Below are 12,615 nucleotides of genomic sequence, written 5' to 3' on the forward strand. Positions count from 1 at the left end.
CAAGACCAGGAGTGTTCCTACATAGAGGTATTTTATTGTTTAACTCCCATTGTTGGACCGTTGCATAAAATTTTTCCAGACCCATAGAAAGGCCCAAGAACAACATAGAAAGGCCCAAGACTCAAATACCACAATGCCTCGGTAGCCATATCTATGTAATACCTGTGTTGCATGTTATATTGTACTGGTAGCCTCCATTCTATTCTGTTCTGAATTACATATTACATGGAATTGAATTTATAACTTCTGAAATACAATTTTCTTTTTCTGAAATTCAATTCGCTATTCTGAATAACAACTTTGATTTTCTAAATTCCAACTTCTTAATCCGAATTTCCATTTCGTTTTTCTAAAATTAAATTAACTATTGTGAAATCCAATTTTTTTTCTGAATTACACCTTCCTATTCTGAAATACCCTTTGTTTCCTTTTTTTGAAATTGAACTCTGATTTTCTGAACTACATGGAAAAGGTATAGCAGTTCAGTTTCTAGGTGTGAAAACTTCATCATCTGAATTTTACTATTTCATTTGCCACCTTCCAAAGTGTAGAAGATGTATTTGAAATATGCCAAAAATTGTCAAAATACAGGAAATGGGCATAGCTCTTTCTCCGATATGATTACAAATACCTCATAATACTTGCATTTGAAGAGATGAAAGCATAATTACAAAGAAAACATTGTATTAAGCATCAATATGGAGGAAAAATCTTAATCTCTTCTTTTGGGATCAATATTCTTAAGAGGGATTACAACCACGTGGGTTTTTTGCTTTGGTACCACTTTGACGCTCCTGTGATGAGCAAATTCTGTATGGTGTAGGAAGTTGTACATTCACTTCATCTTCTTTATTTTTTCGAAGCATAATGTAGAGGACAGCACTGTATGACTGCTTTCAGGAAATTATAATTTCATCACTTTTGTAATGAATTTTGGTAGGGTTTTTTCGCGAATTGTTCAAAAATATATCAGTTCTTTGTACAAAATACAATATTTTTACGGAAAAAGAAAGTTACCAAATTTTTTTCAATTGAAAATTAAAAATATTTACTTACTACAATGAAGATTACTGTTCAAGGAAATTATGTGAAAACCCCATAAAAATCGATGATTTGTAAAAACTGAGCAACCACGTGGTGGTGTTCCATCTTATCTTCAACCGATCCACCCTGTAGAAACAAGTTGTAGGTACAAATAGTGTATTCTCAATGTCAAGCGATTAACTATGCGATATAAAACCCTCACGCAGCAAGGTGCAGCTTGTATTTTACTGGGCTAGTTTGTAATCTCTTTGTTTCGCTGACATTTCAAAAATGCTCAAGGCTAGCCATGGATACCTCCTATGAGGTTCTAGTTGGCAAAAGTTTCCGAGATAATAAGCCACATTCATTCCTGCTTTTTTGTCATTAACAATTCGATTGTACGTTCATTCGAAATACGTGATATCGATTTCTATTAATGGCATTGAAACACCTAAGTCTTGTTCGGTGTTTATCTGATGATAGGAGAAGTATGCAGACGACGTTCAAAAATTATCTATCATAAAACAAATAGTTGTTATATAATTGGTAATAACAATCATCACAATCATGGTGATTGTTCTCACCAATTATACTATATTTCCTCTATCTCACAGTTTCTGAATTCACTAAATTATTGTGTGAATTTTGCTGTTTTTTATTCGAATTATTTTCATGATCTATTATTCCGAATAATAAAAAACAATTCAAATTTACCATAAGCCCGAATATCCTCGTATTCAAAGAATATCTTAATATTTCCAACATAAAGAACTGAAAATTGCAATTTCTTTTTTTCAAATATGAGAAAATCCTATTATTAAAAGAAAAAAAACCGTGAAGCTGGCAAAACCTCTATGGAATTTTCGATATTTTTGTGGCCATAATTTTAAGCTTATTTAGGAATTACCATTGGAAAATTTTCTACTCTTAAATTGTGGAAGAAATCATGGGTTCATCTAGTTTAACGTTAAGCTGACAGAACCAAAAAACTAATCGATTTCATATGGACATTCTAAGTGTACATTAACTTTATGCTAATTTTAGGCTCACTTTTGAACCCACTTAAAATTTTCTAAACCTACGTAATTTTGTGGTAATTCAATGTTACTCTTCTGTTCATGATATGTGAAGTCCTGCTCTTAGGTTTATTTTAATCCTGGTTTCTACTTGCTTTACCGTCAAGTTAGCAGAACCCAATCATAAAGGAACTCCACAAAATCATAGAGTAGTTTTAGGCTCTACTCAGGCTAATTTATTATCCTATTTCAACATTTTTTGCTCTCCAGTCTAGAAGATATCATAAGTTCTACTAGATTCACTCCAAGCTGAGAATACCAAATACAATAGAATATATGCCAAAAACTGATTGCACCATAATTTCTGGTTCATTTTAGGCTCATCTTTGAATGCACTGTCAAATTTCTTGATTAACGTGATTTTGTAATCATTCAATGTTACGCTTCTGTTCATGATATGTTGAGTCCTGTTCTAAGGTTTTTTCTGCTTCTTTACCGTCAAGTCAGCAGAACCCAACCATAAAGAAATTCCTCAGAAAAACACAGTTATTGAGGCTCTATTCAGGTTAATTTATTACCCTATTATGACATTTTTTTTGCTCTCCAATCGAGGAGATATCATGGGTTCTACTACTCCTACTCTTAGCTGAAAATACCAAATACAAATAGAATGTATGCCAAAAACTGATTCCACCACAATTTCTGGTTCATTTTAGGCTCACGTTCTTGATTAAGGTTTAAAAAAATTCATAAACAAAGTCTTCAGAACCAAATTCACTTACACAGTAATTTAAGGCTGGCTTTATTCAAGCTAATTTATTACCTATTTCCCTTCAGTTTTGCTCATATCATTAGATCTACTAAATTCACCCTAAACTGGTAGTGCTAAATGCAAATCAAATGTATATGAAAAATCTGATTGCAGCATAATTTTTGACTCATTTTAGGCTCACTTTTCGACCCACTGCCAAACTGCTAAATTCCTTGATTTATGAAAAAAAAAAGTGTTCTGCTAGCTTTATCGCTTTATCGTTGAGTTAGCAGGACCTAACTTCAGGGAAACTTCTCAGGACGAATCTACTTAAATAATAATTCAAGTCTCTATTCTGGCTAATGTATTACCCTTTTACAACATTTTTTGCTCTCTAGTTGTAAAAGATTTCAAGTTTCTAATCTCGGTTTAGATAGATTCACCTAAAATGGCAGTTCCAGATGTTGATCGAATGTAATCAGATTCGAATGTCAGGCTCTATTTTCTGTTAGTATGGAAATATTTTCAGTTATAATCAAGACAAGTTTGAACAGATACCAGTCATCCAATTGACTTGAAATTTGGCATGTGTTTGTTAGTGGTGACAATGCAGAATCCAGGATTTTGTTTAAACCTGAATCAAGAAATCTGGTAGTGGGTCCAAACGTGAGCCTAAAAAGTACCAGAAATTATGTTGCAATAAGATCTTTCATATACGTTCTATTTGTATTTGATACTGTCATCTTAGAGTGAATCTAGTAGATGATATCTCTAGATAGCAAAAAAATCGTAATAGCCTAAGTAGAACCTAAAATTGCTGTGTAAGTAGATATATTCTGAGAAGTTGCTCTATGGCTGGGTTCTGCTAGTTAAAAAAAAGCTAATTCTCAAATGTTAGATCCCAATTTTAGTGTACCTACAAAACCAACAGTACTGCAGCCATTGCAGCTTAGAAAACTGTAACTGAAGCTGCATTGAAAAAAACATATTATCCCGATATATGAATGAATATCTAATGAAACCTCTTTGTAAAACCATAGCACACCAAAACTATTCAATTTGCTTTGCCTAGCTAGAAAGGTGAGCTATAAAAAATGCAGGGAAGAATGATTAGTTTTCTTCCATTTCCAAAAATAGTTAAAACTAGGTAACATCTGTTTTTTAGGTTAACTCTTTCTACCTACTTGAATCAAGATGAGCATCTGTTGACTCAATATTGTACACCCATATTTATTCATCACTTACTTCTATTTGAATATCGTTTTCTATTGGTCTCTAACTGTAAAGGTACATGTATGCTTATTTGCATTAATCAATTCAATTCAGCATTCGATTCAGTCAATAAATAAGGAATTATTGTCCAGTTATTTTGGATTTTTTTGAATTACACATGTAAACACGTGAAGTCTAATTTTTATAGTATCGATCTGAGTGAATGGTTTTGCAATCCATCAAGATGACCTTGATGGATAGGTGTTTTCCGTATATACAAGGTGTGTCGTAAATGTCGAACAATATGATTGGTGTTAGAATACTGAAAACTAAGTGGAGTTTTTTCTATGAGGTTATGTCAGAAATAACATAGTAAGCGTGATACATCCCCCAGAAGAGGCCTAACGATAATTGGTTTTTCATAAATACACTGCGCAAAAGAATTAACGCATATTATGGAAATCTCAAATTTATTCTACAACTGAAGGTGTTCTCAATGATAATTATTTTTATCAGAATTATGCATGCATATGTTATCCACTTTCAAATTTTTTCTTCAATACAGATGTTTTTCCCAACAGGAATAAAAAAAGATGAGATTATCAGATTTTGAATGTATTGGCTCCATTCTGAAATCAGTTGTTCTCGATCAATTCTAGTGATCAATAGTTTTTCTTTCGTTTGATTTTCTACACTCCAGCGCTATGCAACGCGAAATACGCAATTTCACCCAAGAGCAATGTGCCCAAGCGGTAGTTTTGCGAGAAGAAGGGTGGACATACACAAGAATTGGAGAAAGGTTTGGAGTTTCCCATACAAGTGTGTCCAGAATGTTGCAGCGATTCAGGGAGACAGGTATGAATGTCCGAAGACCAGGACAGGGTAGACCACGGGTAACAACTGCCATTCAAGAACGTTATTTAAGAGTTTCTTCGTTGAGACAACGGTTTGCAACCGCTCGCCTCCTTCAAAATCAGCTTGAGCAAACTCATGAGGTGCAAATTAGCACTCAGACAATAAGAAATTGCCTCAGAGAATATGATTTAAGGCCTCGTGTCGCGGCAAGAGGCCCAGCTCTTACCCCAGCCCATCGAAGGGAGCGTTTGGATTTTGCGAGAGAGCATATCCATTGGGAAGAGGCTGACTCAAATTTTAAATTAACTGAGAGTAGTTTTCAAGAGGTTTTGCCTAAATTTTTTTGGAAAATTTTGAGAAGGAACATATTGAAATAATATTCTCCCAAATTTTTCTTGAAAGCAGGCACTCTTGATGAATCAACAAAAAATTAACCGTTTCCGAGTAACATAAGTTTAAAGGGAGATGTTTCCGTCCTTCAATGCTATAGCTTTACTAATAGGTAGTTGTAAGTATATATATAGAATATACTATGATTATCCATAGCATAATTCATTACAGTTGGACAATTATCTGTACCTCTAATTAACTTCAGCTTGATAATGGCAAATTATACATGTCATGTACCTAATTATTTCATTATATTTTCTAGAATATGTATTATGTGTGAAAATATCGTATGACAAATATGAGGCTGATAGAATTTCTTTGATCAAAGAAGATTTGTTCTCTAACAGAATAATAGAAATAGTAATGGCTTCATAGTGCAATAACCAATTCAATACGTACATTATTAATCAGTACCTAGTTGTCCTCGATCTAAAAATTGAAGGCCTAATAGTGTCGGAATTAATTTTTGATAATGCATTTTCGAATTCGAAATTGCATTATCGAAAAAAATGAGACTCCACTCCGTGATACTCATATACAATGAAATTTGTCACGAGTTATGAAGGATACCTAGGAGAAAATGATATATCTGTTGGATCTAAATGAAAATTTTTTTTAATCATCTCAATTTTAAAATTAGTGAATATTTTTAAATTCAGAATCGATAGGTATGTATTCAAATTAGGATTATATCTATCAGATGATGACAATAAATATTTTCTTATTGGAGACATTTCACTAAAAATATACAAGAATTTGTAAACAAGCGCTATTATTGCGCTTAATTGTATATAGATTTATTGTTATTATGTATATATTATCAGGATGAATAAAAATTTATTATTATTATTATTATTAATGGTATTTTGAGAATTCGGTTCGAGTCTAAAAGAGTTGTTTACAGAATATTCTAGAAGATACGATGAATTAATTGAATATTATACCATAAGCCCAAAGATTGCCATGGATTTAAGTGACATGCGGCGAAAAATTCAACTCAATTCAGGAATTTTTTCGACATTCCAAGAAATTGAAATATGTTCTGAATCTGGTAGATATTCATCCAAAAAATCATAATTTTTTCAACGACAATTTTATAACCTGAAATGAGGGTACAAACGAAATGAGAGATTTCTTGATTAATTTTAAGAAAAGAAAGACCAATAGGCATGGGCTCGATAACACGTTGTTTTCGAGATATAGGGTGTTTCTTTTTATAATTATACGCGTTTTAGAAACATTACTACTGATCAGGGAATTAACCACCACTAATATATAATTAATAACTAATGAATAATAATAACTAATAATTAATTTATTCATCACAGATTAAATATTCCCGAGGATATTACAGAGAATTTCGAGAGAATTGTTAGAAATTTTTTCTGAAATCAGTAGAAGATATAAAAAAACTATAAGAAATGAAAAAGTTTAGTCCTAGATCAAGTTTCTTTTTTCATTTTTTCAAACTACCAGTGGTCCAACAAAAAAAATTTGGCAGGAAAAAATCGGACCGTGTTCCAGGAATAATATCACCCTGTAGATTTTCAGCAGAAATTGGCATATCATGTGATACAAACTCCAAATTCAAATATTTCTGCCAAATTTCAGTTGAATATCTTGTGAAGTGAAGATGCTATGGAAAAATCAAAGTTCACCACCCTGTATCTCGAAAAAACAAAGCGTATAGGGATCCATTTTATAGGACTTTTTTCAATTATTCAAGGAATCTCACATTTTAGTTTTTACCTCCAATTTAGGAACACCCTGCTTATTTTGTTATGATGATATATAACAAGCGGATTTGGATTTTCTGATTGGTGTTAAGTCAACAAGACAACATAACGTTGTCAATTTTTCTAGAGGGCTTCAAATTTTAACTCAATGTTCACTATCTTTGTGACTTACTGAATGAAAATTTCTAGAGTTGAAACTCATCTGTGCCACAATTTCATTGGTACTAACTAGCGCAAGCAATCTTTTATTTAAGTAAAGTGTACCACATCTCCAATTTTTTGGTATATCTCTGTTCAAAAAATAGTTCAACTTTCTGGAATTGTATCAGTAGGTATGGAAAGTTTAATTTCCTATTCTATATCAAGTGGTTAAATTTCTTTGTGAACAAATATTTTCAAGAAAGTACCATTTAGGTTGTGCAGATGTACATCAGACGAATGGTCAAATATCTCTCTTACCGTTCAAGAAGTTACTCCAAGTTTCTGGAATTATATCAAGTGCTTCAATTTCTTTGTGACCATACAGATTTTCAATAAGGTACCATCTATGTTGTGCAAATCAGATAAATTGTCCATCTCTCTTATCGTTCAAGAAGTTAGTTCAAGTTTCAGGAATTTTATCAGTACTTAGGTATGTATATAGTTTGATTTCGTATTTCATATCATATCCTGAAATTTCTTTGTGATATGAAGATTTTCAAGAAAGTACCTTCTAGGTAGTACACATTAGAAATGATCAATCTCTCATCTTGTCGTTCAAGAAGTTGCCTTTTATCAATAGGTATGTATAGTTTTATTTCGTATTTCATTTTATATGCTTAAATTTCTATATGAGCATAATGATTTTCAAGAAGGTACCATCTGGATTGTGCACATCAAAAAATGCTCGGACAAATGGTCAATCTTTTTATCGTTCAAGAAGTTAGTTCAAGTTTCAGGCATTTTATCAGTAGGTATGAATAGTTTAATTTCGTATTTCTTATGATATGCTTGAGTTTCTTCATGAGCATACAGATTTTCGAGAAATTACCATTTAGGTTGTGCACATCTAACGAATGGTTAATCTCTCTTATTGTTCAAGAAGTTACTTCAAGTTTCAGGAATTTTATCAGTATGAATGTATAGTTTTGATTTCGTGTAATTCATATTATATCCTCAGATTTCTTTGTGAGATGAAGATTTTCAGGAATGTACCTTCTAGGTTGTGCACATTGAAATGTGCAATCTCTCCTATCGTTTAAGAAGTTATTTCAAGTTTCAGAAATAGAATCAGTAGGTATGAATAGTTTAATTTCGTATTTCATATCATATGATAAAATTTCTTCGTGAGCATAAAGATTTTCAAGAAGGTACCATCTAGATTGTGCACATCAGACAAATGGTCAATATTTCTTATCGTTCAAGAAGTTAATTCAAGTTTCAGGAATTGAATCAGTAGGTATGAATAGTTTAATTTCGTATTTCATATCATATGCTTAGATTTCTCTGTGAGATAAAGATTTTCAAGAAAGTACCATCTAGGATGTGCACATCAGACAAATAGTCCATCTCTCTTATCGTTCAAGAAGTTATTTGAAGTTTCAAGACTTTTTCAGTACTCAGATATGAATATTTTAATTTCGTATTACATATCATATGCTTCAATTTCTTTGTGGGCATAAAGATTGTCAAGAAAGTACCATCTAGGTTGTGCTTCGGGTTGTGCACATGAGCCGAAATGTGTTTCTCTCAAAACAGAAACTTGCAAAGTTATCATCAACATTCCCTTCACTTTCAGTTCAGTCAAACGTTATGCCAAAGAACCATCAATCTCTACTTACACAATTTCCCACTGTTCCTGGCCAATCAAACAGTCATAAATCCAAAACCAAATCACAGACCACCAATTGTTCACAAATATCTTCACAACTGTCACAAAATCACCAAACAACGCGCGCGAATTGGCAGTAAACCAACAGGTGAGTAGGTACCACCGAATGTTGAGAGTCAAAGAGGTTCCCGCATAGACTCGCGCTTCGCGTACCAGAAGTCGAATGGGGGAATCGGGTTCAAGTGTTTCACTGGCGCGCGGGTACCTTGATCTGTCTCGGTGGGTTGTGAATTGTAGTTGGACGTGGTAGCGGAAAGACAGGTATAGTGGTGTGCAAGAGACCGTCGTCTAGCGTGGGGTTCCGATGGAGACGCTAGATTCCGAGAATTTCAGATAAATATTTGATGACATATGTTACCAATTTCTATTCGATGTCGTTCATGGGGTTCGGGATTGTTTTTTGATCTTTCGCGTGCATTTCACTGAATAATGTGCCTGAAAGCTGATGATTTTGTTTCGGATCTTTTTGAGGTTTTTCTGGGGGTCCCACAGGGATCAGTGCTAGGCCCTCTCTTTTTTCTCTTTTTTATAAATTACGTCTCAGATCATGTATTAGCTGAATGGACTGTCATGTTTGCATATGATATTTCGTTTGCTATTAATATTATTATTATTTGAACTGGGGTCGTTTTGGTTCGGTAAGCCTTCCGGGAACTGCGACCATGCAGATCTTTTGTTCACTACCCTACTCATTCATAGAAACCCAGGGAGGTCGTCAACGACGTTAATAAAATTGACAACCTCCTTAGGGGCCTTGGCCGATACCTCTCTGGTATCCAGGACCGGCTTACGCATGTGAATGGTTCTTAGTCCAGCCAGCTCCGGACACTTGCACATCAAGTGTTCGGCTGTTTCTGCTTCCGATCCACAGAGCCTGCAAATCTCGTCTGCTGACTTTCCCATACGGTACAAATGATGTTTGTACCGACAGTGCCCCGTCAGCAGCCCCACCATCACCCGAAGCTCGGCTCGTGACAGCTTCAGGAGCTTTTTGGCGTAGGTAGGTGAAATCTTCACGAATTTATTTGCCTGAACAAGTCTAGGAGTGTTAGTCCAGTGGATTGTCCTGCTGTTCAACTCCCATAGCGGGACCGCAGCTTTATATTGGTCTTTTCCTATCCCACAGAAAGGCTCAAGTCCAGCAGGTGTTAACCTTTATGCACTTTTTGCAAGTTCATCAGCTCTTTCATTTCCTTCAACCCCGCAGGGCCCTGGTACTCATGGTACCCATAGTAGAGTCACCTTATTTCCTCTGGCCAGTTGCTTTATGGTGTTACGGCACTCCCAAGTCAGCAAAGACCCCTGACAACACGATTCCAGGGATCTCAGCGTGGTTTGACTGTCCGTGGTGATATAGATAAGCGCCCCCTTGAGGTTCATTTTGAGACACTCCTGGGCGCATACATAAACAGCCATTATCTCGGTCTGTAGAATCGAGGGCTCGCTTCCCAGGGCTTTAGAGATCCTCAGTTAAGGTCCATATATCCCAATGCCGGTGCCCTTCTCTGTTTTTGATCCATCTGTGAACTATATGGATGACTTTTTGTCCAGACGATTTACGAGACTTATTGCACTAGGACGGTCATTTATAACCGTTTCAAAGGGCGTTTCAAAATCGTAGGTGGTTGGCATAATATCCGATGGTTTTGCGAGGAGGTTTGAATCTAATTGATACAGTATCCTCATATGTCCAACCCAGTTTTCAGGAAGGAGCTTTCCATTAAGGGAAATTCTTATTGCTTTGAGCAGGCTATATTTCTTCACATGTGGGTGTAAGGGAGGCAAGTCTAGTATGACCTCCAGCGCTGCCGTGGGAGCTGTGCGCATAGCTCCTGTGACACCAATACACGCCAGCCTTTCCCCCAGTTCAGTTTACTGTTCAGGATAACAACTAGATATTTACACTCACTAGAGAAGTGCAGAGTCTGACGATTTAAGGCCAGAGCTCAGAGGTCGAGATTCCTTCTTCTAGTGAACGTAATTATTGATGTTTTCGAGTGGTTGACCTCTTCCCCGCACCAATTTTCAATAATTCTGAGAGCAAGTTGCATTCGGCTACTTAGTGGGCCCCCATGCTTGCCTCTAACAGTCACCACTATGTCGTCGGCGTAAGCGTGGACGTTAAAGCCACCTGCTGTAAGCCTCTCCAAGAGGCCATCCATGACCAAGCTCCACAGCAAGGGTGATAGAACCCCTCCCTGAGGGCATCTCCTGCACGTCAGCACAGTCACTTCGGTTTCTCCCAGATAGGCTGTAATGGTTCGTCCTTTCAACATAGCTGATATCCACTTAACAGTGGAGGGTTCTATCCCTTTTCTTTTGGCTGCATTGCATATGGAGGTATGTAGGGTATTGTCAAAGACCCCTCCGATATCACCAAACATTGCAAGCAGAATCTCCTTTGCGTTGGGGGTGCCTTCCACCTCTCTGAGAAGATGATGAAGGGCGTCTACAGTAGATCTGCCCGCCCTATAGGCAAACTGTTTGTTGTGGAGCTTTAAACTTCCCCTTATATTATTATCCATTATTTTCTCCATGGTCTTCAGGAGAAAAGAGGTGAAGCATATGGGTCGATAGGATTTAGGCTCCGGGGAGCATTTTCGACCCTCTTTGGGTATGAATACTACCCTCGCCTCCCTCCATGATTTCGGGATATAGCCCCTTGTAGAGCTGGCCTTAAAGAGCTCAGTTATCGGGGCTATAAGGACTTCAACACATTTCTGAAGCATGGCTGGAAAAATACCATCCATGCCTGCTGATTTGAAGGGCTGAAAGCTCTTTATCGCCCATTCAATTCTTTCTGGTGTGAATAGTCTACCAGCTTTCTGAGAATCCTACCTGGTGGGGTTGTATACTTCCCCAGCGGGGGCCCCATCTTCACTGTTTGTCTGCCTGGAGCCAGGAAAATGAGTCTCTAATAGAGCTCTTAGGCTCTCTTGAGGATCGTTCGTAAATTCCCCACATGGCTTCTTTATTTGGGTTGGAGTGATCCTTAGATAGTACCTTTTGAAGTCTAGCTGCTGGGGCTGTTATATCTATTCCCTCGCATAAACTTCTCCGGGACTGCCTTTTGGCTTTCCTGACCTCTTTGTTGTAGTTGGTCAGGGCCAGTTGTAGGCATTCCAGCTGCCTTCTCGCTTAGCCTTATTGAAGGCTTTCCTAGCAGTTTTCTTGAGGTTTTCAAGATGATTGTTCCACCAGGAAACGTCTCTGGAAATCATTTTCTTCCTGAGTGGACAACTGTTTCCAAATGCCCTCTTCAGACATGATGTGAAGTGAGCAGAGGCGTTCTCCAGATCCTCATTGGAACTGATGTTGTATTTCAGACCCTTCAGTTCAGAACTCAGGTGGGCTATATAAAGTTCCCAGTCTGTCTTCCTGGGTATCCTGCACTCAACATCAGCTGAAGCAGTTGCTTCAACGTTGAATTCAATTGCCATATGGTCTGACATGGATGGTTCTTCTGAGACCCTCCAGTTCTTGACCATCCCCTCAATGAAAGGTGTCGCCAATGTAAGGTCAATTACTTCCCTTCTGATCGCATTCATGAAGGTTGGACTATTACCCACATATCACTATCTCTATGTAGTAGAAAATAGAAAATCAAGCAAATCCTCACCTCTATGATTTATATCTGTGCTGCCCCATACTTTGTGGTGTGCGTTCGAATCGCAGCCCAGAATCAGTTGTTTCTTCTCCCTGCGGCATGAGGGTGCTGATCCCTTGCATACCTGGCATCGTTTATCCCGTGCAATACCCCAA

General features: G+C 36.6%; 1 protein-coding gene across 3 annotated transcripts in view; it reads right to left on the reverse strand.

Moving 5' to 3' along the window:
* The window catches only part of LOC123675560, a 115,171-nt gene extending 106,080 nt beyond the window's left edge, over positions 1-9,091 (reverse strand). For 2 of the 3 annotated variants that reach the window (XM_045610932.1, XM_045610930.1), the window contains exon 1: positions 8,804-9,091. The gene's annotated coding sequence lies outside the window, so the exon portion shown is untranslated. Of the gene's footprint in view, positions 1-3,181; positions 3,185-8,803 lie in introns of all 3 variants that reach the window. The other variant, XM_045610931.1, reaches the window with a different exon arrangement.
* Between the last annotated feature and the right edge of the window lie 3,524 nt (positions 9,092-12,615).

Source organism: Harmonia axyridis, chromosome 3 (assembly GCF_914767665.1).
Source record: "Harmonia axyridis chromosome 3, icHarAxyr1.1, whole genome shotgun sequence".
In the NCBI taxonomy this organism is placed as follows: domain Eukaryota; kingdom Metazoa; phylum Arthropoda; class Insecta; order Coleoptera; family Coccinellidae; genus Harmonia; species Harmonia axyridis.